Source organism: Ixodes scapularis, unplaced genomic scaffold (assembly GCF_016920785.2).
Source record: "Ixodes scapularis isolate PalLabHiFi unplaced genomic scaffold, ASM1692078v2 PGA_scaffold8__174_contigs__length_109621045, whole genome shotgun sequence".
NCBI classification, from domain to species: Eukaryota; Metazoa; Arthropoda; class Arachnida; order Ixodida; family Ixodidae; genus Ixodes; species Ixodes scapularis.
Genome location: NW_024609883.1, coordinates 48,850,999 through 48,878,788, shown reverse-complemented (window position 1 = coordinate 48,878,788; position 27,790 = coordinate 48,850,999). Strand labels below are relative to the sequence as shown.

Below are 27,790 nucleotides of genomic sequence, written 5' to 3'. Positions count from 1 at the left end.
CTGCCCCGACACAAAACACGTCCCGTCTCTCTTGTCCCGCCGTTTTTCTGTCATTGCACGCGTTGTCTACACCCTACTGAACGGCACCGATCACAATCCATTTCACTCAACCATTAAAAAAAAAACAAAAAAAAACACTGCAGCAAAACAAGGATACGACGCGAACCACGCGATCACAAGCAGTACGACCACACGGCAATCGGAGCGGGAAGGAGCACGCCTGTTACCCGCAGCGCCCCCTGGCCTCCTCGCGCGCCGTCATCGCTGCGCCGACCTCCTCCCTCAGTTGCTTCTCGGCGCGGACGACACACTGCCCAGTTCTAGTACACCATACCGACTTGTCCGACTCCTCTTATGAACGGAAACGGAAGTGGCCTCACAGTGTTGCCGGCATAAGCGCCAACTACGGGGGGGCAGTGGGGCTCGTGCCCCCCCCGGACGGCTTCACGGGGGGGCAGAGCCCCCCCCGGCCCCGGCCCGGGATTTTTTTTTGAAGAGCTTGGCTTGGGTCTGCGCCCATCGACAGTGGACTGTTGGCCGTCCTGACTGGCAGCTATTTCACAGGGGCCTGTTTATTCCCGCTTCTTATTTCCTTTCAGGCTTTTAAATGGTGGATCTCGGGACAGTGACAGGTCAGACATTCAGTGGAAAATTCCCCTCAGACGGAGTTAGATGCGCGGAATATGTTGTCTGAATGAACAGCTGAAGTGCCCGCTTCAGCTATGACAGGCTAAAAAAAGTCTTGAAAGCGTTGCGACATCTCTGTCGGTTTTTAGACAACAAAAATGCTTCTGAGAATAGGAAGCGTCCCCGACACAGTGAGTCAGTGACTGATTCTGCAGACCTGCTCGCCAAGAAAAAATTTTTAATTTCTTGCGCGTCTACAAATGAATGCCCTTTCGGCCAAGAAAATATTGTACACATTTTTGATTGGTCAGTGAAGGGCTTTACTACCAGTCTTGTCACCGAACAGCGACTCGAATACTCGTCCAGAAAACAACTTTTGGCGGAAAAATTTGTAACCCCAGCTTCGCACAAGGTATAGTGGTATCAAATGGCCTTTGCTACCGTCTGAGAATTATTTTTGGCCCTCTTAAAATTGAAGTCAGTCGTATAATTAAAGCTTCTTGTGCAACCATTACCCCACTCTCCCCTGCTGCATGTGTTAACAAAATAAACAAAACATGACAATAAAATACACACCAGAAGCCAAATAACAGCATCGCAAAACACAACAAAAACAAAGGGACACTGCTTTGAAACAAAAGCCTGTGGGGAAGAGAGCGATTGGGCCTTCGGAGTCTCTACGAAGGCCAACTTTGGGGAAAGAATAATCATCATGCCCGATACGTGTTCCTTTTGTCATTTTTAAAACGTTTGTATGGACAGTGCGGCGCTAGGCGGCACAATCCGCTCCCCTTTTCCGTTTTATTCTGAATAGGCTTCACAAACATTCCCAGGGAAGGCATTCATACATATACGCCGCAAACAGTCAGTAGAATAGCAAGTGCTTGATCACTTCCTTTGAGGCAAGGTCACCGGAGCTTATTACCTGTGGAAACTATTTTATATTAACTCACTGGGTTGAGGCTTATTTGACAAAGAGACGGAAGCAACTGAAGGATCGTGATTGGAGTCCCGGAATAACGAGCGGGGCCAAGCGAAGTTCAATTGAAACTTAAACCGTGAGCCGACACGAACACCGCAAATGGAAACCTAAACTCAGAACCCATTGACATTCTTGAAACGTAAGCCGTTCTCATAGGAAGTCGACTTGCCCAGTTCCGACTATTCCTGAAATACGTGTTTTACTGGTCACATTTATGCAACAAAATTTTAGACCCGAACTACCCCTGCAGAAAAAAAAAAGATTCGCTTTTTTGTACTGGTAGTTTAGTCTTGCAATATGTTTGCATAAATGTGGCCAGCAAACACGTATTCAGAGAAATTTCTACTGGATGCGTCAAACCGCTGAAGTTTCCGGGTCATTCTTTTGCGGAGCGTCTTATTTGGGGACACCAGGTAGTTAGCTGTCACAATGTCCGTGTCCGTTTGTTTATGTCCTTGTCCCTTTTTCTCCAGTCTCGGGTTTACCAAAATGCTCGGTAAAGGCTCCGACTGCTGCAGGTGACCCTTATGGGGAGAACCCACGGAACAAATAAAACAAGGACCTTCTCCTCCTCTCCCCCCCCCCCCCCGCAGCCTCCTCCCCCCCCCCCTTTTTTTTTTTGAGCCACATTCCGGGTCTGCCCCCCCCGGGAAAATGGAAACTCTACGCCGCTGGTTGCCGGTGTGTCGAAACTACGAAAACTCAACGTTGTGTACGTTTAGCCAAATAAGAAGTGGGTCAAAATGGCGGTGGGAGAGGATCTGGGAAAGGGTAACAAGAAGTTGGCGCCACCCTAAAGCGGAGCGGAAACATGTAGGCACCCTACCCCCCCCCCCCCCCTACCCCCTCTGTTCTTTGCTTTGACGCTTGTTTTTTGTATTGCATGTTTTTCTTTTGCGCATAAGTCCTGCTAGGGCCTTACGCGGGTTCGCAGTTTCCCGCTCATTTTATTTCTGTACAACCGACTCCCTGACTGGCTCGGTATAGCTAAACGTAAAAAAATAAATAAATAAATAAATAAAAAAATATAAAGAATCTGGCCACATTCCATTCCCATTCCATTCCGGGCAAAAGGCATCTAATTCCATTCCCATTCCATTCCCTTGAACGTTGCCGTCATTCCATTCTCATTCCATTCCTGGGTCGCGAAAATGCGGAATGATTCCGGAATCATTCCAACTCCGGAGTGGCAACTCCGCAACACTGGTGGAGACCTTTCGTCCTTGTGCAGCGACGACGTCAGAGTGTTTACGGTCGACGCGACGCAGTTCATCCCAACACGATGCGAAATTGCCTCGCAGAAGTAATGGATGCTGGGACGGTTGCAGATGGTAAAGTGGCACGTAGGAAATGTTTCCCAGAATGTTCTATACGCGACAGCTAAGGATATACCGCAACGCTTGCAGCACCTGGTAAATGTTGGAGCGTTCGTAGTACGTTACCACGCCACAACTGTCATCATGGACTCTGGAAAAAAGCACTTCTTATTTTGGTTAATTTTATTGATTTCCTGAAACGAATATTCATTCGCAATAAAGTTATAACCGTTTAAAACCAGCAAAGAAAAGTTACAATCCTAAGTGTTTTAATAACTAATTAACCACTGGCGGAGTTAAAAACACTAGATCAGGGGTGCCCAAGCTGCGGCTCTTCGCGTGTTACAGTGCGGTTCGAAACTCCCTCCTCTACGCCCTCCCCCCCCCCCCCCCCCCCGGCCACCCTCCCACTTCCCCAAAAAGAGAAGTGGAACGCGTTTTAAATCAAAAGTGCTACCTTAGGTACAAATGAACTGCTTTTGACTCGGATACATTGAAAGAAGTTCGAGTTTCGTTTATTATTCTGGACAAAAGTTTGCCCCCCCCCCCCCCCCCCCCCCCCGGTGCAGCTCTTGGAAGTTTCGTGGTTTTGTTTGCGGCTCTTAGGCAGGGTCAGCTTGGCCGCCCCTGCACTAGATCAAGGTCATTATGGACTCTTATGGTCGCAGGAAGAAAATCGGAGTGCCTAAAACTGTTATTAATATACGAGTGCTCGACCAGTATATTGCTGTGCTGACAACTTGGGGCCCATGCTTTTAATGGTTTAACACACGTGGTCCACTTTATTTTTGAAGTGTAGTAAAATATATGATATATAAATTTGAAGCGCCCTCAGTATGCACGGTCTGCAATGGCTAAGGATATTTTTTAATAGTCCAGGAGTGGTACGAACGCGTACGCATTTATTGTAAAAAGATCTAAACAGTTTTTTTTTTTTTTTGCTTGTGAGAGATTTATTTGCGAATTCCAATATTGACCGTACAGGCCGTACAGGCCGTACAGGGGCGGTACTTGCGAAACGTTTCACATAATAAGTCGAAGATTTTTCCGCGAAATTTAAACATAACATAAATTTTCCCTTGAAATTTAGAGAAGCAATGGGGAATTGTAGTATACAGACCGTTTCCGCAGCCCGCTAAGCACCCGGATAGCGCTCCGTAATCCGCCACAAGACCTTGAACTATGCAGACAAGGCTGGGGGCGCGCATGCGCAGCTGCGGCGTTTTCTTCACGTATACCGTAGCGGAGGAGAAAAACGGTGGACTACAATTCCCTATTTTTTTGTCTCAACTTAGCGCATTATTATTTGTGACAAAACTAGCGTTAAGGTTTTCTCAATACATAAAGTAATAAAACCGCTAATTTTAGCTGCCATTTTTCTCAACTAAATTTAGCGGAAAGGTTATCCCGCTAAATTTAGCGCAAACTATTTTCCAATATTTTTAGCGGGTAACGGAGTCCGGTGGATGAAATACACAGAGCTCACACGCGATCCACCGGGAAACCTCGCCAAGAACGACTATTGCATTAAAACAAATCTTTCAAAACTTAAGTTGCACTCACTTTTGTTTCAGGAATCCTTCCTGACTATACACTTGTTCGTCAAAATTAAAAAAAAATATAATAATAATCCCGAAAGCGTTTTTGGGTTTTGGCATCGATCGGTGCCCCAGTAGTGATAACCTTAAAACTCCAACTTACGTTGTTAAGATCCCAGAGAATTTCGCCAACTCTCGCTGACCATTTTCGCCACTGCGAGGTACCGGCAAAGTTGATATCATCAAGGTTGTGCTCTCCGCTTTCCGGCATCTCCGCCTGCCTTGTGCTCATCGATCTAGCCAAGAACGTTGTCAAACTTTGATGGTCCGGGGCCGAGTTCCTTCCAGCCAAATGCCGCCTTTACAGCCTGATCCCAACGGCTCTGTGTCGCGTTGAAGAAAAGTGCGCGTGCGTCGAGTTTCAGAACTGGAATTCACGGTAGTGTACTTGCGAGAACCCGTGGTTACAGGCGTGTGTTTACAGTACCGGTACTCTAGCTGCCACATGTAGTCGAAAACATCTCATTCCGCCATATGCCCTCGTTAATGTAGGACACCATTTGCGGCAAACAGCTGATATGACCATTTTGTTCTTAGCCCGAGACTGACGCAGGAAAAGAGGAAAGTTTCGAAGTAGAAGAAAAATGAACAGTCGAGGACACGTCTCTATTTGAAACTCTCTACTTTGAAACTTTCCTCTTTTCCTGCCTCAGTCTCGGGCTAAGAACAAAATGGTTAACATCCACCAGCTCGCCTGCGCAATCACTACATTAACAGCTGATATGAGATGTATTGTTGAAGTAGGATAATTTTATTGTGTATATTTGTTTGGTTGATCCGGAATTAAAAAAAAAAAAAGAACCTTGGTTTCGGTTTTTTTAACCCTGGGACCACGTTGGTGGTAATGGTGGCTTCTAGAAGGAAAATAAAACAGAAGGGTTTAGCGAAATAGTAATGTTAACTTTTCAAAAGTTTATTTTTGGGGAATAACGTACCTAGAGACTCGACGCACGTTTAATGTCCAGCTATGCTCTCAATATTTGAGTAAAGAATTAGTAGTTCGCGCTATAGGGCGACGCACCCTTATATACACGGCTTCAAACCAAAATTAAGCGGGCAAAGAGCGTCGGGGACGTCAATCACACTACTTTAGCCCGGTTCCTCAAGTAGGACCGGTTGAACATTGAACATTGATTTTATTTCACCTTGAACGATGGCGTATGCCAAGGAAAAAAGCTCTTTGCGCAGCTTGACTAGGCCTCGGCACCCCTACAAAGCAGACAGGAAAGGCTAGAACGTCAAGAAATCAGATAACAAATAATAAGAGGTAAAATGTTTTATACAACGGTAGATATACCAGAATTCTGGAAAACACAATACGAAAATAATTATGCACACATTTCTACAATGTTGGATATGTCTCTTTTATTTGGTAAAGTGATGTCTAATCCCAATATGCGATATGATTTAACAATTCGAAAAGTAAATGCTTGATTCTCTGACGTCCAGAATTAGTTCTTGATTTAGGGAATGGCCAAGGATCAATGAGACGAGTATAATACAATGAAATGTATGGACGAAGGTCAGACAATCTGAAAAATGTTTCATGCTTACCATGAGTTGCAGCTTGGTATGTTAATATTAAACGCTGAGGGTAGATATCTGATACATCTGTTATAGATTATTTTAGAAAAAGGGGTAACGATGGAGACATCCAAGAGACATTCGCAACGGCTCGAATAGCTTTTTCTTTTCTTTTTTGTAAACCTCTAAGTGTGTTTAAATTCGTCAAACCAGTAGATCCCCAGACAAGATGGGCGTACGTTAAATCTGGGTAAAAAGGGACCTATAAAGCTGAAGTTTAACACTCGTGGGTTAAACACTTCTATATTTAAATAGCACACCTACTACTCTCGACAGTTTATTACGAATGGGTTGCACATTATCATTCCAGGACATATTATAACGAAAAAAAAAAACACGCAAACTTTTAAAATTATTTGTATAATGATTAATATCGGGGCCATAATTCAAAGGAGGGTATAAGTTAAGCCGAGTACCTGAATGAAGTTGAAATGCTACGGCCTTACTTTTGTCCGTATTTAGGCGAAGAAAATTATTTTCGTACCACAGCTTTAACTCGCATAGAACACTGTTTTCCTTAGAAATAAGTTTCAAAATCTGTACCGGAAATTATCATAGCCATATCATCCGCATAAATAATGAATTTTTCTTCGGTGTCAATAGTAATTATGTCGTTAATGTAAAAAAAAAATTAATAAAAGTGGTCCCAGAATGCTACCTTGTGACACTCCGCAGGAAATTTCAAGTAAAGACGACTTGTGATCATTTACGATCAAACCAGACCTCCCCCTCCCTTCCCCCTCCCCGCCCCCCAGCCCCGGGGGGGAGGGGAAGGGAGGGGGAGGTCTGGTTTGTCCCCCTTCCCCCCCCCCCCCCTCAATAACAAGTAGGTACGCCACTGATAGATGTCTTTGCGTTGTCTGGGATCTGTGCGAAACAAAGTATGGTACCCGAGCACGTACGCAACACTTGACGAGAGCGCGTACTCCTCACGCACCCGTAATAGGGAGAGACGCCGATGCCACAAGCACGAGCAGGAGCAGGCCCTTTGAACGACTTAACAACGCAGAGTTGCGTTTGAGAGCGTTTCACTGCGTTGCGACCAATATATTACTCCTCAGGTGAGGACAGCGCGCTCCTTGCGCAGTGCAGACAAAGTTCGCTCTTCACTCTCTCTTCTTTCTTTCTCACAATGGTTCCAAGCGGCGCCGGCAGATGACTCGTCGACCCGTGGGCACGGCAAAGACGGCTCGTGCCGCCTCATGCTCCACACGCGCAGTGCTCCATCGAGGTTGTCGCTCGTGCAGAAAGACCACGGTGTACCGGGGTGTCATGGCAACGAGATCATTTGTTTCGCTCCCACACAGTTTCGCCGTTTGGCCGCCGGCGGCACTGTCAGCCCGCGTAAGTAAGAAAAATGTAAGAAAGAAAGATAGAAACGCAGCCAAGAAGTTTTGGGAGCACTAGAACGCACTCGGTGAAACGACGCAAGCTAGACAGAGGTTCATACTCTCGCATCAGGGAGATCAATTAGAGGGAGATGATGCGATACGATATATAGGAGCAAGATGGAGGAGAAATTTCGGGAACGGGTACATGTGGAAGATAGGAGAACTGAAGGAAGTAGCAGTCCAGCTTGTGACATCGCGGATTTTGGACAAAGAGAATGGGAAAAGGCGGATCGATGAGTCCCTAGTGGCACATCGACAGGCACAGATGGGATCCCAATCATGCTGGTGAAGAATTTGGGTCCTAAATCTAAGGCAAAACTAAGGGAGGTAGTGAGCACTATGATAACAAAATTAAATATTCCAGATGAATGGAGGCTTTGTAGGATGAGTATGATATACAAGGGAAAGGGAGATAAGTCTGATATTAGGAATTATCGTCCCATAACCGTGACACCAGTTATTTACAGGTTGGTAATGCAGATTATAAAGAACAGACTGGAGCAATGGGTAGATTGCGAGGGCATACTGGGCGAGTTACAGAACGGGTTTCGGAAACAAAGAAGGTTGGAGGTCAATATATTTTCTCTAACATAGTGTATAGAAATAGCGCAAAAGGAAACAGACAACTCTGGCTGGCATTTCTGGATATCAAGGGTGCCTATGACAATCTGAACCAAAGGAACCTGTGGGACATAGTGGAGAGCTTAAACCTAAATGAAGGACTAACAGCACTATTAAGGAACATTTACATTTATTATAAGGTTGTTATAACATGGGAAGGAAAGACGACGGGGAAAATAGAGATAAGTCGAGGCCCTAGGAAGGGGTGCCCGTTATCGCCTTTGCTGTTTATGTTGTATCTGAGAGAATTGGAGGATAGGCTAGACAAGAGTGGGCTTGGATTCGACCTTTCGTACAGTAGGCTAGGCCAAAAAATTCAACAATCCTTAACGGGATTGATGTATGCGGATGATATCATACTAATGGCTAACAACAAGACAGAGTTGCAGGAATTAATGAGCATCTGTGGTAGGAAAGGGGAGGAATTAGGTTTAGAATTCAGTAGTGAAAAATCAGCAGTCATGATTTTTAACGATGATGAAGTTGAGAGGCTGAAGATACAGAATATTAAAGTTGAGAGAGCTAGTAAATACATGTATCTAGGAGTATGGATATGTGATTTTGCAGAATATCTCAGTGAGTATGAAAAGTATATAATAGGTAAGGGAAACAGAAATGCAACTGTAATGAAAAATAGAGCACTTTGGAATTACAACAGGTATGAGGTGGTGAGAGAGATTTGGAAAGGGGTCATGGTGCCTGGCTTGACTTTTGGAAACGCGGTGCTATGCATGAAATCTGAAGTGCATGCAAGACTAGAAATAAAACAGCGCGGAGTAGGTAGGCTGGCTTTGGGGGCACATTGCAAAACGCCAAACCAGGGAATACAAGGAGACATGGGATGGGCGTCATTTGAGAGAAGGGAAGCGGTGAGCAAGATAGAATTTGAGGATCGGTTGAGGCAAATGGAAGGGGAGCAGAGGGCACAAAAGGTTTTCAGCTATTTATACATGAGGAGTAATAGACACAAAGTGGAGACAGCGCACTAGGAAATTAAGAAGAAAGTTTTTAGGCTATAATGGAGATACGGAAGAGCAGGTCTCAGTTAAGAAGAAAGTTAAGGCCACAGAAAGAGATCGGTGGCTAGAGGGAATGCAGACAAAGACGGCTCTGGAAAGCTATAGATTAAACAAAACAGTTATTGCCAAAGAAAGCATTTATCACAATTCTCGGGAAATCTCATTGTTGTTTGAGGTGAGGACGGGTGTTCTGCGAACCAGAACATACTGAGCGAAGTACCAGGAAATGGATACAGTGTGCACTGCTTGTGGAGAGGAGGACGACACGGCTGAGCACTTGATACCCTAGTGTAAAGGGCTTCACCCTATGCCTACCGAAGACAACATAGATTTAATAAGGTCATTGGGTTTTAGAGACAGCGAAGGGAGAGCGGATTTCAAGACTGTAGAGATTACCAAGCAAAGATTAAGTGAATGGTGGCAGAAAGCGAGAGAAAACTAGGTATTTTCTTATTAACTGATGGCAAGGGGGTTTTATAGCCTCACTTTCTTTGCGGTGCGGAGTGAATTTAGTTTTTACATTTAAATATTCTAAGCTTAAATGGTAAAACAAAATGGCTAGGTGGCGTAAGCTACCGCCCGATCCAAAGGGCTCAGCCGGATTCATCCATCCATCCATACGGTGGCCGCGGAATAATGCAGCCTTTCGGATGCCCGTCGAAAGAACACTATCTGGTTCCTTGCGTCGCACGTTCAGCCCCGCCGTGTCCTCACCTAAAAAGTGTATCTTACACTGTGGTTGTGACTGCGAGAACGCAGGACATCCATACTTATTTTATCGCGTGCCAAGCAATTCCTTGAAATATATTCCACGCTTCATTTTGGATGGCTTTTTGATGTTTATAGAACAAAAACAGTACAACGTAATTAGGGGAGGGGATTTTAATATTGACATATTAAGCGATTGCAGTTCGAAAAGAATATTACTACGCTTTTTCAAGTAAACGGGTGCGTGAACGTTATAGATCAACCAACACGTATTACTACCACGTCAGAAACGTTGATTGATTTATTCATTTCCAATTTTGAGCTATGTAAAACAAAATCAGGTGTGATAGCTTGCAATATCAGTGACCACTTTGCAACTTTATTTTGTTTAGATGAAAATATAAGTAAACGTAGATACCCTAAACTTCACACTCGGGTACAAAGAATTACCAACGACTGCCTAGATCGTTTCGGAGATAGCTTGAACAGTGCAGACTGGACTCGGGTCTTGAACAAAGCTGATGCGAATCAAGCTTATGAGATATTTCTTCGAATTTTCAAAGATATTTATGATAAACACTTCCCTTGTGTAAACGTTAAGCGCTTCAAGAGAGCTCGAAAACCATAGATAACATCAAAATTAATTGCAAAGATTCAAATAAAAAACAAACTATATCAATCTTTTATCAAAAGTAAAGACCCCGAGAAACTGAATATTTTCAAGGCATACACAAATAGTTTGAACAAAGAATTGAAGGAAGGAAAAAATTATCTACTATCACCATTTGTTTATTACGGTATCCCACTGGCACTGATGTAATGTGGAGAAAGCTGAACACTGTTTTGAATTGTGACGTAACTCAAAGTAACATCGAATCAATAATCCGTAATGACGTCGAACTGACTGGTCATTCTCTGGCTAATGTGTTCAATTATTTTTTTATTAATTTAGGAGGGAATCCAAACATGGCCGATGCTTGTTCTTATATCCATCGAAACGTAGATGAAACGATCTATTTAAGCCCGGTTACTGAAGAAGAGGTGGCCTCAGTAGTCTGCACCGTTAACATTAGTCATAGCTGCAACGCCGATAGTATACAGATACGTCCAGTTCTGCACGTTCTAAACATCATCGCTCGCTATCTGGAATATATTTTTAATCTTTGTTTAGAAACCGCCACATTCCCCCAAAAAATGCAGATAGCTAAGGTAACTGCACTTCATAAGAAATGGGATAGAAATTATATAAATAACTGGAAAGGTTTAGAAAAAAATATTACATAATCGTCTTACCCTTTTTATAGAAAAGTATAGCATCATTACAAAATCCCAGTTCGGGTTTAGAAAGAAACTTTCTACAGAACTAGCTTTACTGAACCAGAAAGAATATATTTTACGCAACATAGAAGATAGGAATGTAGTCCTAGGCATTTTCATAGACTTTACAAAAGCATTTGGTTATATTAACCACGAGCTACTCATTCGAAAACTTGAGATTTATGGTATCAGAGGACATGCACCACTTCTCATTTAATCATACTTAGAAAGTCGCCAACAGTTCGTTAATATTAGCGGCCACTTATCCGATACGAAATCTATTAAATCTGGAGTACCCCAAGGCAGTATACTGGGGCCACCACTGTTTAATATATACATCAATGATATCGTTAACATAGCAGCAAACGTAAAGTTTATAATTTACGCTGATGACACCAGCCTCTCTTTTTCAGCTAAAAATTGCATTACAATTTCCTGTGTTGCTAATAAAACCATAAAAAGTCCAGAAACCTGGGCTAGTTCGAATAATCTTATCAAGAATAAGAAAAAAACTAAGGCGACCTTTTTCAGCCCCAGAAATAGGAATATTATCCTAATAAGCGACATTTTCTTATGTCCAATCGAAATAGTAAACACATTTAAAATTTTGGGGGTAATTTTCTCAAAGCACATGTGGGCTATTTAATTTCTAAAGTTGCCAGAATAACTAGTATGTTACATAGACATCGTCATATTCTTCATATTGGAGTTAAGCTGATTTTATATAACTCATTATCTTATCTCACCTGAACTACTGTCATCTAGTCTGGGGTACCACCACAAAAACTAATCTGCAAAAACTATTTTTACTGCAGAACAGAATGCTAAGGGTCATATCCAACGTGCCATATTGTCACGGGTGGTGACCAGAGTAACAATAAATAAACAGGAAGAACTAAACGTTTAATGTGGCGAACTTGTGCCAAAACAAAAAAGAGAATAGAAAATAATAACAAAGCGTCTCAAGCGTCGAGGTCGGCGAGACAGCAGAGTCGAGCGCTGGGGCGAAAACTGACTCGACAAGGTCGCGAACGGCCTCTTATCTAGAGTGAGTCACTATCTCGAAGATTCGGCGGAGAAGGTTCGAGCGTAGCGCGCTCGGGGCGAGAATAAACGAGCACTTTTTAGAACAACAAAAAACAAGGATGAACGATAGTTATGTCCGCAGCAAGAATGAACGAGAACTTTCTACAAGTCCGTGACCCTGCGCGCGGCATTATCCCCCCCTTTAAAAAGTGCATCGTCCCGATGCAGCACATAACGAAGAACAACAAACAAAAACAAATCCAAAACAAAAAGGCAGCAGAATCGCGAGTCGCAGTTCACAGTTCACAGTTCACAGTTCACCCGTCGACGAGAGTGGAAAGTTCTATCGTTCGTAATACGGCTTCAGCCGGACGACGTGCACCACCTCGGGTCGCGGCTGACGTCTTGCAGATGGGCGCGTTCCGTCGGGTAGAACTTCGTAGTTCAGATCGCCGAGGCGTCGGATGATCTTGTAGGGTCCGAAATAGCGTTTCAGGAGTTTTTCGCTGAGACCGCGACGACGTATTGGTGTCCAAACCCATACCCGGTCTTCGGGTTGAAAGTGGACGTCCCGGCGACGAAGGTTATACCGGCGTGCGTCGACTCGCTGCTGGTCTTGAATCTTGACTCTTGCCAGTTGACGAGCTTCCTCCGCGCGCTGGGAGATGAGTTGAGCGTCGTCGTTGACATCACCGGTTGGCACGTGAGGCAGCTTGGCGTCGAGCGTCGTGGTAACCGTTCGGCCGTGTACCAGTTGGAACGGTGTCATTCCCGTGGTTTCTTGAACCGCTGTGTTGTACGCAAACGTGACGTACGGCAGCACCTCGTCCCATGTCTTGTGCTCTACGTCGACGTACATGGAAATCATGTCGGCGATGGTTTTGTTGAGTCTCTCCGTCAGCCCGTTGGTCTGCGGGTGGTACGCCGTGGTGCGACGATGGCTGGTGTGGCTGAGACGGAGGACTTCTTGCGTCAGCTGGGCCATGAAGGATGACCCGCGATCTGTAATCAGTACTTCAGGTGCGCCGTGTCGAAGGAGAATGGACTCGACGAAAAATTTGGCGACTTCCACGGCTGTTCCCGATGGCAGGGCTTTCGTCTCGGCGTATCGTGTAAGATAATCGGTCGCGACGATAATCCACCGATTTCCTTGCGTCGATGTTGGGAACGGCCCAAGCAAATCCATTCCGACTTGCTGGAAAGGCCTAGTCGGGGCAGGTATCGGCTGCAGGAGTCCTGCTGGCTTCGTCGGAGGCCTCTTACGTCGTTGGCACTCATGGCACGACCTTGTGTACAGATGGACTGTTTTCGGGAGTCTCGGCCAGTAGTACTTGTCACGAATCCGGGCGAGCGTCCGGCTGTAGCCAAGGTGTCCAGCCGTCGGGTCGTCGTGGCATGCTTGAAAGATTTCTTCTCGCAGGCTGGCCGGAACAACCAGCAGCCAAGCAGGGATGCTCGTTCCGAAGTTCTTCTTGAAGAGCACACCTCGCCGCAGAACGAAGCTTGACAAGTATCGGGCCAAGACTCGCGGAACTGAACTTCCTTGGCCTTCGAGGTGTTCGATCACGGCGCGAAGTTCCGGGTCGTCTCGTTGAAGTGCTCCCATGTCGGCATCTGTCACTGCACCGAGAAAACGGGCGTCGTCGTCGTCGTCAGTGCTCTCGGGAGGAGATTCGACTGGGGCCCTAGACAAACAGTCGGCGTCGTTATGCTTGCGGCCAGACTTATGCACAATGGCCACGTCGAATTCTTGCAGTCGCAGACTCCAGCGAGAGAGGCGTCCTGACGGGTCCTTGAGGTTGGCGAGCCAACAGAGAGCGTGGTGGTCCGTGACAACGCGAAACGGGATCCCGTACAGGTACGGACGGAACTTGGTTAACGCCCAGATGACAGCGAGACATTCCTTGTCGGTCGTCGAGTAATTTTTCTCTGCCTTAGACAGTGCCCGGCTTGCGTAAGCGATCACCCTCTCTGCTCCGTCTTGTCTTTGGACGAGTACCGCGCCGAGTCCGGCGTTGCTGGCGTCCGTGTGAACTTCCGTTTTCGCTGATGGATCGAAGTGTCCGAGGATAGGGGGCGACTGGAGTCTTTCCCTCAGTTCGTTGAACGCTTGTTCTTGCTCCTCCCCCCACTGGAAGCTCACGTCATCCTTGGTCAGATGCGTGAGCGGTGCAGAAATCTTGGCAAAATCGCGAACAAAACGCCTGTAGTAAGCGCACAGTCCAAGAAATCTTCTTACGGCTTTCTTGTCTGATGGCTTGGGAAATTCTGCAACAGCAGATGTCTTGGAAGGATCAGGGCTTACACCCTGAGCACTCACGACATGGCCCAGGATTTTGAGCTCGCCGTAAGCGAACCGACATTTTGACGGCTTTAGTGTCAGTCCAGCATTCTGGATAGCCTGTAGCACGGCTCGCAAACGTCTCAGGTGCTCGTCAAAGTCGCTTGCGAATACCACGACGTCGTCGAGATAGACGAGGCAGCTTTGCCATTTCAAGCCGGAAAGAACGGTGTCCATTACGCGCTGGAACGTCGCCGGTGCTGTGCACAGTCCGAACGGCATCACTTTAAATTCGTACAGTCCGTCCGGCGTGACGAAGGCAGTCTTCTCACGATCCCGTTCGTCGACCTCGATCTGCCAGTACCCACTCTTCAGGTCCATCGACGAAAAGTATCGGGCATGGCGCAGCCGGTCCAGAGTGTCGTCGATGCGTGGCAGCGGGTAGACGTCCTTTTTCGTTACGGCGTTTAGTCGGCGATAGTCCACACAGAACCGAAGAGTCCCGTCTTTCTTTTTCACTAGGACTACTGGTGAAGCCCACGGGCTGCTTGAGGGCTGGACAATGTCGTCATCGAGCATTTCTTGGACCTGCTTCTGGATGACTTCTCTTTCTTTCACGGAAACACGGTACGGCGACCGATGCACAGGAAGCGCGTTGTCTTCAGTGACAATTCGATGTTTCGCAACGGTCGTTTGGCGCACCTTTGACGACGTGGAGAAGCACTCATTAAACTCGGCGAGAAGGTCACTGAGTTGTCGTCGTTGTGGGGTAGGCAGGGTTGGGTCGATGTCAAACTGCGAAGGCGGCATTGTCTTAGGTGGCCACGAAGACAGGTCTTCTGATATTCCGGCGATTGCGGCTGCGTCCGCGAGTTCCTCGGCGTGGCCCACGGCGGTGCCTCTCGTAAGGTGCTGGGCCTCCTGTCGGAAGTTCGTTACGAGTGCGACAGTAGTGCGTCCGTCTTGGAGCTCCGTGACGCCTCTTGCGATGCCGATCCCTCTTCCTAGAAGCAACTGGAGGCTTCCTTCGAGCAAAACGTCGCCACAGAAAGTCTCATCGACCCCGACGGGTACGAAAACACGTGACTGCGGCGGTAGGTTCACGTGGTTTGCGAGGACTCGTACCGCGGATGACGTCACTTTGGGGTCCTCCTGTGGCGGAGCAGGTTTTCGAAGCGTCAGCCGGTTTGCTCCGAGGTCGATGACGGCGCCATACTCGCAGAGAAAGTCCATTCCGAGGATAACGTCCCTCGAACAGTCTTGCAGAACGACGAACTTGACAGGGCACGTCTCACCGTGGATCTCGACGCGAGCAGTGCATCTCCCGACCGGTGTGATGAGGTGCCCTCCGGCGGTTCGTATCTGAGGTCCATCCCACGGCGTCGTGACTTTCCGAAGGCGGCGGGAGAGCCTCCCACTCAAGACTGAGTAGTCTGCTCCAGTGTCCACGAGCGCTGATGCGTCGTGGCCGTCGATGACGACGTTTAGTTTATTGGACACCGTTGCAGGGGCGTGGTTTCGATCTCTGGTAGCGTTCGAGTGGGGGCCCTCCGACGTTCGTGGAGGATCTTGGCGTCGGTCGTCTTCGGCAACTCCACCTCCAGGGGTTGCCGCGCCTAGTTTCCCCGGCGAGGAGCGAGGGGCGATAGGCTTTCACGTCGGGGTCGGTGCATCGGCGAAGCTGGACGTCGTGGCGACGGCGACCGGAACTCTCGGCGGGACGTAGGCTCGGGGGACTGAGGTCGTCGCAGGTACTCGTCGATCTCCCGAGGGCGTTCACCATAACGGGGTCGCGGGTCGTTCGGGTGGAACCCGCGAAGCCCGAGTCGTCGGTATGGGCATCGGCGGTAGGTGTGGTCCGCTTCCCCGCAATGGAAGCACAGAGGGCGTCGGTCGGGGGTTCGCCACACGTCGGTCTTGCGGGGTGCGCGAGGCTCCGGGCAGGCGTACTGGACCTGGTCGTCGTGGTGTCGGTCGTGCTGCGGCGCAGGAGACTGACGTCGGGGCGGCGCGACATAGGTGCGACGAGGAGGAGGCGGTGGCCGTCGAGCCACTGCGGCGTAAGTCAACGTGGGCTCCTCGGGGGCTGCCACGACGACGGGAGCCTCTTTCTGGAAGGTTCTCTGGACTTCTTCCCGCACAAACTCGGCGATGGAGAGTGAGGCCGGGCGTACTGCAGCGGGCAGGAGCTTCTTGAGTTCCTCCTGGACGACTTCACGGATAATTTCACGGATGCCGGGGAGGGTGGTGCCAAGGTCGGATCCGGATGTCGCCAGAGTGGTTACGCCGGGGTGTCGCTGGTAGTGTCTGGCGCGTGCTTGTAGGGCCCGTTCCATATTCGTCGCCTCCGTGACGAACCCGTCGACGGTTGTCGGGGGATTGCGAATGAGGCCGCCGAATATCTCACTTTTCACACCCCTCATCAAGTCGTGCAGCTTCTTCTCCTCGGTAGCCTGAGGATCGGCGCGGGCGCTCAGGCGGAGAACATCCTCAACGAAGCTGGTGACGCTCTCATGTAGGTCTTGGGTCCTTGTTCGCAGGAGATCTTCGGCCCTCTCACGTCGGTGTTGGCAGGCAAACGTCTTCTTTAATTCTTGCTTGCACACCTCCCACGACGTCAAAGAAGCCTCGTGGTTTTCCAACCAGTGCCTCGCAGTTCCTTCCATCGAAAAGTAAAGGTTCTGCAAGCAGTGCTCGGCTGACCACCCGTTATGGCGGGCCACCCGTTCATAGTGTTGCAGCCAGTCCTCGATGTCCTCGTGTGCGTCTCCGTAGAACGGCGTCGGAGTTTTGGGTGCGACGGGCAGGTATACGACGGCAGGAGCAGCCGGGGCCTGCGCCTGGTCGGCCATCGTCGTCTTCTTCGGCTTGGGCTTGTCCAGTAGCAAACCGTATTCAGGATCCTCTCCCTTGATGCGCCGGCTGGTCCGAGTTTCGGGTTCCGCGGGGAGTGGTCTTCTCACTGGGCTTGGTACCGGACTTGCACTGCGGGATCTTGGAGGGGAACGCTGTACAGGCATGCGGTACCCCGCACCTCCACCAAAATGTCACGGGTGGTGACCAGAGTAACAATAAATAAACAGGAAGAACTAAACGTTTAATGTGGCGAACTTGTGCCAAAACAAAAAAAGAGAATAGAAAATAATAACAAAGCGTCGCGAGCGTCGAGGTCGGCGAGACAGCAGAGTCGAGCGCTGGGGCGAAAACTGACTCGACAAGGTCGCGGGCGGCCTCTTACCTAGAGTGAGTCACTATCTCGAAGATTCGGCGGAGAAGGTTCGAGCGTAGCGCGCTCGGGGCGAGAATGAACGAGCACTTTCTAGAACAACAAAAAACAAGGATGAACGATAGTTATGTCCGCAGCAAGAATGAACGAGAACTTTCTACAAGTCCGTGACCCTGCGCGCGGCAATATAATTTTCATACTAACGAAATTTTTGTTGGGCTGGGCGTTCTGAATGTATTTCAATATTATGTTTTGTGGACTGTGTGTAAAAAATATACAGGAATATCGAGATATAAGCAGCTTTTTGATACCCTTAGCATCCGTCAGAAACAAACCTATAACATACTGCACACGCCATTCCGATTTTTGGGTAGTAGATACATCCCGTACTGATGGTTTACAGATGATTAAAAAAACACTGCCAACGTTTCTGAACAAAATGATCCGGTCTAATTTCGATATGGAATCCTGTAGCATGTGTGATATTGGGTGACATTTTCTATCAAAGTAATTATGTGATTACACTGACTCCCACGTAGGTGTTTTTCTTTTTTGTTTGTAGAAGAGTAGTAAGTTGGGCGAGTTGGTAAACGTTGAACATGGTTAAAATCGCGCACAAAGAGACGAGGACAAACGAGGAAGGAACACAGAACAGCGCGCCTGTCTGTGTTCCTTCCTCGTTTGTCCTCGTCTCTTTGTGCGCGATTTTAACCATGTTCAACTTTTTTGTTTGCTCTTTGCTTTAACATTAGGGTATATTTTTCTATCAAAGTAATTATTATTCCCTCGTAGGTGTTTTCTGTTTGGTCTTTGCCTTTATTGTTTTTTTTTTGTTCTTTATACAATTTATATTATTTCTTGTGTGTGCTTTTGCAACCGCTGTGTCAAGCTGCTTGTACAGCTTTTTTCCCCAGCTCCCACTATAATTATATGGTGAATAAAGCTATTTTTATTATACGAAGCACAGATGTGCCGGTGACTCGCTTTCATTTCTCGACGTCAAACGCTCTCAAACGCAACTGTGTGTTTTTTGGCAATGTAGCGCTCGCTATTAAAGGAGCGGTGCAACGATATTTAATTGGAATGTTTCTCAGTTTACGCGAGCTTACTGGCGCTCGTGGGGCTCAAGGATACTCACACGCAACGCCACTGGCCAAGAAACTCCTTTGTTGCCGTGTAATTTCAAGGACAAAAGCGATCATTTTCATTCAATCTCTCCTTTGCAAAATTTGATGACATAACGTGGGGATCGCAGTACACCCCACTGACGATATTCGAATGCGGTTCATAGATTGGACCCGAGCATCGCGTGGGGCACTCGATTTGGGCTCGTAATACTTACTAGCTCGAGAAGCATTCGGGTAGTGGCCCGTGTCCAATCGCTGCAACGGCGACAATAGCCGAGCCATAACAATGTCTGGAACTCGGCGCATGTCCTATGCTTTGCCAACCCCAGCGCGTGGCTATGATCAACATTGGCGGCATATAATCGGCTCCAGATCACGTGGCCGCTTGTTCTGGCTGCGAGTTGAGAGAATGAACGTTGCTCGTTTTAGAGCGCAGCTCTTAGGGGCCCGTTTCCAGCCTGAGCGGCGTCGGCGTCGCCGTTGGCGTCGCCGTCGCCGTCGGCGTCGCCGTCGGCGTAACCGCGCCCCTCCCTCTCCTCCTCCCTCCTCCTCGTCCCCCCTCCTCCTCCTCCCCCTCCTTCTCCTCCTCCTCCCCTCATTGTATAGTATGGTCCGGGCGGGTCACGTGACTTCGGGGGGAGGGGGTCACATGACCCGTTTCCAGCCTGTGCGGCGTCGGCGTTGGCGTCGGCGTCGCCCCTCCCCCTCCTCCTCCTCCCCCCTCCCCTCCTCCTCCCCTCATTGTCTAGTATGGTCCGGGGGGGTCACGTGACCTCGGGGGAGGGGTAAAGGAGAGGGAGGGGGAGCAGGAGGGGAGGAGGACTAGCAGGCATGATCACGAGGGAGGAGGAGGAATATACCCTCCACTCCTCCTCCTCAAGAGCTGCGCTCCAATTCGGCGTTACAGGAAGTTGTAAACGGCTTTCACTTTTTCTTTAACTTTTTTCTAGGACTTCTATTGCGTGGGGTAAAAAACGAAAGCGTGTTTCATAAGTCATTAACGTCAGGGATCCGTTCTAAGCTATATTTGCGCAAAGTACAAAAATTGTTGCATCGCCCGTTTAAGCGTGTTTCACATGCAGCGATTTTGGCCCTAAAGCGGCGCGATTTCTGCCGTCGCGCCGCTCGTGCCGCTCAACCGGTGGTGCTGGCCAGAGCGCCGCGTCGCCAGAAATCGCGCCGCTCTAGTGCACGGTGTAAGATGAGGACAGCGCGCTCAAGTGAGGACAGCGCGCTCTTCGCTCAGTGCAGATAAAGTTCGCTCTTCACTCTCTCTCACTATGGTTTCAAGCGGCGCCGGCAGATGACTCGTCGACCCATGGGCACCTCAAAGACGGCTCGTGCCGCCTCATGCTCCACACGCGCAGAGCTCCAGCGAGGTTGTCGCTCGTGCAGAAAGACCACGGTGTACCGGGGTGTCATGGCAACGAGATCATTTTTTTCGCTCTCACACAGTTCGCCGTTTGGCCGCCGGCGACACTGTCAACCGCTTCGGGCTAGGGTGCCTACATGTCTGTCTGTCTCAGGGTGAGGACATCCATTGTTGCCCTGAATGTGCCAGCGCGTGACGCTCTCGCGCACTCGGTGCGTGACTTGGGCGGTAAAATGGCGTCTATGCATTAGCCAAAGCTACGCGCTCGAGCTGAGTGACACCGGATTGCGCGCACTTCAAAATGCATAAAAAAACGATTGGGCGGAAAAATGGCTGAGATGTCACCACTCAAGCAAAAGCGCGCGTGTGTATGAAGGCACTCTACTTCGGGCACGGTGGCCGCGGAATGATGCAGCCTTTCGGACGCCCGTCGAACGAACACTATCTGATTCCTCGCGCAGCGCGTTCAGCCCCGCCGTGTCCTGACCTATAGAGTGTATCTTACACCGTGCTCTAGGGCCAAAACCGCTGCATGTGAAACACGCTTTACATCGCTGGCGTCGACGGTGGAGTGGAATGCATAACTCACTCTAAACAGCTATCTTTTTGCGTGCTGATGAGTATACAGAGCACCTACCTCGCATAACTTTACGGCTTCCGTCGGGTTGAAATCTTTTGGACCTATTCGAGGAAGCAAGATCTTCCTCCGAGGTTCATTTTCCGTTTCAGGGGGAAGACTGAAAGCTTTCCGGTCGACTTTTCTACGGGCGCAGCAGCCCGTCAGCTGCGGCGTAGCAACAAATGGGAAATTCATGACGACCGGAAGACCAAAACCGAAAGCCAGAAGTCCCGTGACGACTGGCCAATAGTGTGCACGGCGGCTAGTTCAAACAATGGAGCCACTTTTCCCAGGATTGAGGGGCTTTAGCGAAAAGGGGTCCTTCACTCAAAGAGAGGCCAAGGACGCCGATTGGAGGAGCACCGCCAACCTTGCCAGAGAGGAGTGTGGTTGACAGGGGAGGGGGGTAGCGGCGACTCACGCCAACCGGACCGGGGGCGCCGCCCAACGCTGCAGGGGACTGGACCACGGTGGAACGGGGTCAGGTCGTTGCCTCGCTCAAGAGCAAGTGCCGGCCTCCAGCACACCAAACCCGCACAGACGTTCCGGGTCCAAGGGGAGACGCAGCTCTGGCTAGGCGTTCGTTGGTTAAAGATGAGAAGGCGTCCGGGTACGCACGCTCCGTTGGGCCAGGCACGGGCGTCGCCGGACGGTCGTCCTCGCATGAAGTTAGGCCCAGCACAGTACACGGCTTTCGGCTCGTTGTCTCGAGGTCCCTCCTCGTTCCGTCAGCGCAGGCCGCCCGTTCACCGCCGTTTCTCCTGCCCGCCAGTTCCAGTCCGCCGGAGCCACCGCAGCTCCGGAGCCGTCACCGCCGAGATCGCTCGAGAGGCAAATTTTGACGACGTGTCTAGGGGGCCAACTGCATGCAGCAAATAATGGATAGACTTGCGGCCATCGAGGCCCGCCTACCCCCGATCTTGGATCTGTCCACGACGCCACAACCCTGTATAACCCTGCATGGCTCCACTCCAAAAGTTTGAAATTCGGCAATGGAACTGCAGAGGCCTCCGCCGTAAGCGGGCCCACTTGCAGCTTTATATCCAACATACTCTTTTGTGCAACCCCAGACGTGATTGGATTGCAAGAAGCTAGCGGCAGGGCTACACTGCCAGGCTACAAAGCAGTCTTGGGTAGTAACGCGTTACTAGTAACGCGTTACTCTAACTTCATTACTTTTTCGGTAACTTGTAACTGTAACGAGTTACTTTTTAAAAATGTAACTTGTAACTGTAGTTCTATTACTTTTTTATGAGGTAACGATGAAAGTAACGACGTTACTTTTCCCGTTACTTTCCAGTGTTTTATGAATAATATATCACTGAACGGAGGTGCAATTTAGCCATTCCTTGCACTTTCTAAATCGACTATTCCGACATTTCGAGTGTCAAGTTGGCCTTGCACAAAGTTGTGAATACGTTCTTTCTCGTGAGTCACGACGCGAATATAGCCACGTGTACATTTTATGAAAAATATCTAGTTATTTTTACGCACGCGCTTGTACTTTGTGACTGAACATTTACATCTTAGTGTCTTGAAGCACTACCGATGTTGTGGTTTTTCTTTTTTCTGTGCAAACGCATTTTAATGGGGTGAATCAACCGTGAAACAACAATACACGGGAAGGACACTGTGCATGTCTCGTATTTTTATTAGCGCCAGTACTCCGCACTGCGCATGTTTCGCATTTTGATTTGCGCCACTGCTCTGGCATGGAAACTTTCGAACACTAACATCGAGAAGCAACTGCTGCTAAGTTACAATATGAAGTAAAGAGCGTACTTTTTATTTTATGCAATAAAACGTCGTGAGGGGCGTTTTCTAATTTTTCCTAAATTTTTTTTTTGCGTTATAGAAAAGTAACTGAAAAGTAACGTCGTTACTTTTTCAAAGTAACTGTAACTGTAACGAGTTACTCTTTTGTTACGGTAACTGTAACGGTAACTTCGCTACTTTTTCGAAAAGTAACTGTAACTGTAACGAATTACTTTTTAAAAGTAACTTACCCATGACTGCTACAAAGCATACCTGCCAACCAATTATGAAACTAGTACCACAGCCAGTTCCTTCACAGCCGCGCTCATGCACAGAAACTTCACCGCGATTCAACATTTCATAAACGAATCGGAAGAAGACTGCACCCTACTTGAGATAGTACCAAGGCAAAAAAAGAAGACACAAACCTTTTTATTCTTGATATATACCACCCGCCCAAAAACAGGGGCTAGGGACTACCACACTTGTTGATAAACACAGCAAGCTGACTGCTAGAGCTCAGCTAATAATTGTGGGGGATTTGAAATCTCCACACCCAGCATGGGGATATACCAAAGCAACTTCGAAAGGGAACCTTCTCTGGCAAACTGTACAATCCGGCTCGTAACGCTTAAAAACCCGAGCGATCACACACGCATGGGTAACAGTATATGTGTAGACACACCCCCACTTATCCCTCTCTAAAAACATCACGGACGCAAAGTGGATACACCCGGCAAAATCTTGGTAGTGATCACTACATCCTTAGCATTACCTTCCCCACGAAAAGCTCAAAACCAAGTATACGGATTGGGACAAGTTCAGGGAACTTTGTAACAAAACAGTCCCAAAGGAGATCAATAACCTTAGCTACTGGGTAAGCTCTCTGAATGAGGATGTCAGCTCCGCTAGCGTTGTGGTGTCAGTTGACAAAAAGGAGCAGATTACAGACTCAAAACTCTTACACTTATGGGAGGAACACAAAGGACTCCAAAAACGCTGGAAGAAGAGGAAAACAACAAACGACTCCGCAGAAAGATCACTGAAATCGAACGGAAAATCGAAGAACATAAACTTACACTCCAAACACAACAATCGAACCAAATATATGAAAACATGAATGGACAACTATAGAAATATAAGACATGACACCTTCTACGACATCTCCTTGACACAGAACAAACACGCCCCGCGCAACAAAATCAGCTTTACAGGCTTGTACATATATATGAGGGTACAACAGAAGACATAATAAAAGAGCCAGCAGACCACTATCTAAATACGGATGAGGGCTTCCTACAGTCTGACTACCGGGGAACCCCTAACTCAAATTTAGACGCCGACGTAACAGGCGCAGAGGTTTGGTGCGCAATTGGAAAACTGCGGACAACCTCTGCGGCCGGACCAGACAAAGTAACAAATAAGGCTCTCAGGAATTCAGACGCAACGTCGATTGTGGCAAATACGAACCTCATGAACAAACACTGGCAGGCAGGCAGCATACCGCAAGAGTGGAAACATGCGAAAATCTCCTTTATTCCTAAAGCAGGTAAAAAAAACTCAAAACTGAGAATTTCCGCCCTATTTCACTCGCATCATGCCTAGGCAAACTAATGGAGCATGTCATCCTCACCGGACTACAAAACTAGGCGGAGGACATAAACCTCCTACCTGAAACAATGCTAGGATTCAGGGCCCATTTATCTACCCAGGACATACTCTTGCAGCTAAACAAAGATATAATCGAAGCTGATGAGGGAACAGGAACCAAAACAATATTGGGGCTAGATCTTCATAAAGTTCTCGACAACGTCTCCTACAAAGCCATTTTGACAAACTTGTCAGAAATTAACCCCGGGGAAATGATGTACAACTACATCCCATCCTCCCTTACTAACAGAACAGCATGTGATAACGGTCGGAACAATAGAGTCTGCCCCATTCACACTAGGAAGCAAAGGAACGCTGCAGGGCTCCGTCCTGTCCCCCTTCCTTTTTAACCTCTCCCTCATCAAGATGTCCCTCAAATTGGCAGAACTATCAGACCTTCATCACACGTTCTATGCAGATGACATCACGCTTTGGGTAACCAAAGGATGTGACGGCTACATAAAAGACACGCTTCAAAAAGCAGTGGACATTGTTGATGCATGCGCATGGGAAGCCGGCCTAACTTGTTCAGAGCAAAAATCTGAGCTCTGTGATCAGACACAAACCAAGAGGAAAGAGAACTTTAACTTCCTTTCTACAAATAAACATCTACGTCAATGGGCGATCTGTCAAAGAGGTACAAACTATGATAACTCTAGGGTTGTATTTACAAACGAATGGAAGGAACAATGCTACACTCACTAAGCTCGAATGCACGGTAGAAGCGACGGTGCGATTAATCCGGCGCATAGCTAATCAAAGGCAAGGGGTGAGAGAACTAAATCTATGCCGACTAGTGAAGGCCTGTGCGCTAAGCAGGATACTTTATGACACCCCTTATGTCAAATTCTCGAAAGCAGAAGGCGACAAATTGGATAGCATGATACGGCAGGCCTACAAAGCTGCCTTAGGACTCCCGCTAAATGCCTCAACCGAAAGGTCTTTGAGTTTAAGAATACACAACACCTACAATGAACTGAAAGAAGCCCATTTAATGGCTCAAACTGCGAGATAAGCAACTTCCAGAACTGGCAGGAGTATTCGAACCAGGCATGGCATTACCCATCAACCTACTAATAATGACGCTTAAGTAGACTTGCCCCGTGACCAGGCAGCCCTACTAATCAAACCACTTCCGAAAAACATGCACCCCATACACCATGAGGGTAGACGACAAGCACGAGTTAAAGCCTTACATGGTAAATACGGACAGTGCAACGGAATAATTTATGTGGATGCAGCAAAATGCAAACTTACAAATGCCTTTGCAATGGTGGCTATGAACGAGAACGGTGACCACATCGCCTCGGCAACCATCAAAACCAAATCTTCCGAAACGGCAGAAGGGGCAGTTATAGCCCTCGCCCTAGCTCACTCCCAAGGCAGTACCATTCTTACTGACTCTAAAATGGTTATCAATAATTTTTTAAAAGGGCAAATTACAAACACCTCCCTCAATCTCCTAAATGCCACCAAATTCTCACCTAACTACTTCGAACTGATATGGGTCCCAGCCCATTCGGGGAATCCGGGAAACAGGACAGCCCAAACTAAGCCCGAGGTTTCGTCGACCGGGCAGTGGATGAGTCTGGCTTCCTGAATTCCACGAAGGACTCCACGATCACATATCGTGATCTAACCAATCATTTTAAACTAGAGAGAAGAACTTTACCCCCTCCACACAAAAGCCTAACTAAAGAATAGGAGGTTACGTGGCGTCGTCTCCAGACGCGATCGTTGCGCATCCCTTCACTTCTCGTGCATATTTATCCTGATCAATACAACCCCAACTGTAAACACTACGGCCAACGAGCCAACAACGACCATACACCATGGGATTGCAAAATAGAGCCACCCCCCGGGGGACCTACTTACAAATCCTTCTCTCGAGCGGTGGGAGACCGTGCTGGCCAGCTCTGACCACGGAACCCAAGTTCTGGCAGCGGAGTGGGCTCACAAAGTTGTCGAGGGCTATGCACTCTCAACCACTTAACGCGCTCTCTTAGAACCAATTTCTTTACGACGCAGAAACGTTTTACAACCAAGTCAGGTAAAGTGACGCCAGTTTTCTTGGTAAGTATAGCTGAATCGGTGCAGGTTACGTTACGAAAGAAAAATAAATTCCAATCAATTTAGACGGCAGAATAAAGGGGTAAATAGGTCACGTGACCTAAATTTCCCCGCTTAATTTAGCGATGAACTGATTTGGGGTATAGGTGACGTTGTAGATAGGTCATGTAACGTTAATTTGCCCCTCTAAATATAGCAAGAAAAATTGTTGTTTCGACTACGTCACGTCAATTTACCCGCGATATTTAGTGCGGAAACTGAAGCGGCGTATAGTTTACATGACGGGCAGGTGAGTGACGTCACTTGTCCCGCCAAGAGTAGCGACGAAATGTACCGAAGGCCGGGCATGCAGTCCAACGAAAACATTTTGGGACCACGGGGTTCAGTTAAAAAGCATTCCAGGTCTTGAAATATTAACAAAAAAAAAAAAAGATATTCAAGGTTGAAGTTGTGGTTAATTCGCACAAAAAGGAAATTGAAGTTCAGCAACAGAGACGAAATAACTCTAAGAAAAAGATCAGCACTTCCAAATTAACTTAAATATCAATTTTGTGTGTGTGTGTGTGTGTGTGTGTGTGTGTTATTGCAACAAATTTACTTAAATAAAATTTTATGAGTAAGTTGTGTGTGGGTTATTACAAAAAATCTCAACATAAAAAAATACTCGGCTTGTTCGAACATTTAGTGCGTTTCTTGTCAGAATGATGCCTCGTCAAAATCTCCCTCCACCCTCGCCCGTCCCCCTCTCGCACTTGAAAGCGTTCGATGTAACTCCAGCTACAGAGGTCATAAAATCCTTTTGGAACCAGGGCTACCTCAAGTCGATTAATCAATGGCGTCACTTCTATGCTTCCAACCGGCCCACCGTACTTCATTGTCCTGCCTTTCTGGTCAGTGGGTTTACCGCCACAACACACAGAGTCATTCCGATCATTTTTTACGCTTATACTACATTCAGGTGGCTTCCATCGTGGGATTACAACTAGTTTTCTGAGTAGTCGCTCGATGGCGATGAAGTTAATGTTCTTCATGAACCTTGGACTATTATGCAAGACATACAAAGCTAGGCTGCGTTGATCTTGAGTGCCATCGATTTGCTTGTTTGCACCAGAATCACGCCGAATATTATTACCGAACCAGTCATCTGAAACGAAAAAAAAAAGTAGGCATTGTCGGCAGCAACATCATATGCAATATGTTAACTAAAAGTGCTGTTCTGTTGATGCAAGCAAACAAAAATCTAAAGTAGCTTTCTTCAATTATTTTTCACTTCCTCAAGAAGGCAAAAGAAAAAAAAAAAAAAAACTTTATTTTAAGGCTTGTGCGACAGAGCCCACATACCAGCCTTCGCCATGCCCCTTCATTAATATCTATTAGGTGAGAACGACTTATGTTGCTTGGAGCTTCTTCATTTAGAAAACGCCTTAAAGGGGCCGTGCAGCGATATTGCATTTGAATGTCTATCATCTAACATAAGTTTTGCGTTACTAGTGTGACCCGA

General features: G+C 47.7%; 2 pseudogenes; one reads left to right on the top strand and one right to left on the bottom strand.

Moving 5' to 3' along the window:
* Positions 1–5,907: 5,907 nt before the first annotated feature.
* On the bottom strand, positions 5,908–22,840 carry LOC121833573 (annotated as a pseudogene).
* A 2,025-nt stretch (positions 22,841–24,865) lies between these two features.
* Positions 24,866–26,212, top strand: LOC120848500 (annotated as a pseudogene).
* The last annotated feature ends 1,578 nt before the right edge of the window (positions 26,213–27,790 follow it).